The following is a 2,879-nucleotide window of genomic DNA, read 5'->3' as shown; positions in this document are numbered from 1 at the left end:
TTACGCGAGTTGCTTGACGGTGTTAGATGAAGTGTCAAAAATATAACGGTTCAAGCCGATGTGAAGTGTTTTAAATCGTAAGGAAAATTTGGCAGACCTGGCTTTAGCAAATGCAACAAGTTGTTTTCGCGAGTGACGAACGGCATGCGAGAAGTCCTCTCCAACACTATAAACCGTGTCTTTCAGATTTCGCCCATTTGATAGGAGGGATTCTTTAGCTTTGCTACTTGTGAATTTCACGATTATGGGACGATTTTTATCTTGTGAGTGACGACCGAGGCGATGAGCTCTTTCTCTTTCGTTCCACAGTTATTTGAAGGTTATTACGGGAAACATCAATGATTAGTTTTTCAGATTCTGCCCACGTTTCGCTATCAGTAGTGTCAGGGATACCATAGAAGATGAGATTGTTACGGCGTGACCTGTTTTCAGCGTCCTCTATGCGGGTTTCTAGTTCCTGGATTATACGCGCCATGTTGCTTGTGTCAGCCTGCATCTTTTCAATGTCGTTTCGAAGGGGAAGTAGTGCTTGGTAGTGTGTTTCCAGGTTGGCCATACGATTGCTTAAATCAGTTATGGTTTTATTCGTAGTAGTGAGCTGGGATTTCAGACCTTGTACTTCGGCTATTAATTGGGTTTGGCCTGCGGTTAGTTTCTGGAGTTCCGCGAGTACTGCACTGCTGTCGTTAGGACCAGGGTTAGTTTCGATATCTCCTGATAACAATAGCAAAGAATGAACAACAGTGACACACTCGGCGGCAATGACAACACAGCACTGTGGGCTCGGGAACTGCACCAGAATATAATTGCTTGATCTTTTGGCAAATAAGGTATATGATTTACTAACCTGCATCGCAAAGATCAGCGGATTAGATGGCTGCGCTGAGGTGCAGTCACCGAGCCCACAGAACGGTGCCGGTGGCGGGGGTGCTTTTATATGGGGGGGAAGCTGTTGATGTCCGTGATGATGCGGCCGTCCAAGATTCCTTCGGCGCCGGCAGCCACTGTTCCTCTGTTGTGGCAGCAGTCATCCGGGGCGGGCAGCTGATAACAATAGCAAAGAATGAACAACAGTGACACACTCGGCGGCAATGACAACACAGCACTGTGGGCTCGGGAACTGCACCAGAATATAATTGCTTGATCTTTTGGCAAATAAGGTATATGATTTACTAACCTGCATCGCAAAGATCAGCGGATTAGATGGCTGCGCTGAGGTGCAGTCACCGAGCCCACAGAACGGTGCCGGTGGCGGGGGTGCTTTTATATGGGGGGAAGCTGTTGATGTCCGTGATGATGCGGCCGTCCAAGATTCCTTCGGCGCCGGCAGCCACTGTTCCTCTGTTGTGGCAGCAGTCATCCGGGGCGGGCAGCTGACGAGCGGCAAGCGGTAGCGTCCCGGCTCGTCACTGGAGCATGGTGGTGCGCAGTCAAACGACGCACCCGAAAGAAGGCTTGCCAAGGTCGGCAACAGTAGGCTGACGAACAGCTGGTTGATCGTCTGCATCGCAAAGATCAGCGGATTAGATGGCTGCGCTGAGGTGCAGTCACCGAGCCCACCTTTGACTGTCTTTGTGACTCAGATTCTATAACTTGCAGTTTTCAATGTTGTAAATTTCTGTAAATATATTTCCCCTTTACATCATCTCCATCACCGAAAGTCTCCTCCTTCAACACCGCCGAATAACCAAGTTTTGGAGAGGCCTGATCTCCTCCGAAGAAAGGAAAAGAACCATCTTGAATTTTCTCGGAGCCCTGTCGCTCCTCCTGGAATGGAGGGTAGGGTAAGAGAGTACAGACCCAGCAACAAAGGAAGCAGGAACAGCCTCTTTAAAAAACTAATGAGACCGAGAGGTTTTACTTCTAGACTGCGCTGTGTACCTCGTTATGCATGACCGGCGTTACCAATCTCCTAACCTGGAAGGTTTTTTTCGTCCTCAATCATCCGATTATTTTTAAATATGCTGCAGCGACCCCACTGCGCGGTTTAGAGGAAAATTATTTGCACCCCTGGTCTTTAACCGCTGGTCTTTAAGGGTAACGGAGTGGGTTCCAAGAGAAAGTAAGCGTAGCAGGGGGCGGCAGAAGGTTATGTGGGCGGATGAGATTAAGAAGTTTGCAGGCAAAGGGTGGATGCAGCTGGCAAAGGATAGGGTTAATTGGAGAGACATGGGAGAGGCCTTTGGCCTGCAGAGGGTGTAGTAAGGCTGATGATGATGATGATGATGATGATTTGCACCCCTTATCTTTGACTAAGGTGGCACTCACCGTCGGTGTTCCAAGAGATTGACGCATGACACGTGCGCGGGAATAATAAGAAAATGTATTTTCAACCGTGCCTACACAGGCTATCCGCGGGTTAAGGTGTTCCGGAATATTTCGCTACTTAAAAATTGAGTCGTTCGACTGCTGTGCATAGCAGGGGTGTGCTGGAGCTGGACGAGACAGAAGGGGCTAGCTCGTTAATGAGAACGCGAAGAGCTGGCCATGCTCTCAGTGATTTTCCAGAATACTTATAAAAAATTATGCTCGAGAAATGTGAAAGGTGATTTGAATTTTCAATATTTTCAAACATTTACACAAAACAATTTATTCTCTTAAAAAATGTTTTTCCGAAGAGCTTCTATGCATAATTCTTTTGTATCACGCCACGAAGAAATGCCGGCACATAACATAATATTTTCACCCCAATACTAGCAAACGGCACGTCAATCGTGCAGTTTCAACAAAAAATGTTAGCATATTTTCTTTGCGACTAGAAAAAATTTTATAGCTATCTTTGACCTCAACTTAAAAAATATTGAGACTGAGATGTATTGAGATAGTTAAAGCAAGAATCCTTAAGGTTTCAAAGAACTGCACTTCCCGGCGTAATCAAC

The 2,879-nt window shown here is 46.7% G+C and overlaps 1 pseudogene; it reads right to left on the bottom strand.

The window, feature by feature from the left end:
* Positions 1-1,507, bottom strand: LOC144108597 (uncharacterized; annotated as a pseudogene).
* Positions 1,508-2,879: the final 1,372 nt, after the last annotated feature.

Source organism: Amblyomma americanum, chromosome 10 (genome assembly GCF_052857255.1).
Source record: "Amblyomma americanum isolate KBUSLIRL-KWMA chromosome 10, ASM5285725v1, whole genome shotgun sequence".
Classification (NCBI taxonomy): domain Eukaryota; kingdom Metazoa; phylum Arthropoda; class Arachnida; order Ixodida; family Ixodidae; genus Amblyomma; species Amblyomma americanum.
This window is presented reverse-complemented; position numbering and strand designations above follow the sequence as displayed.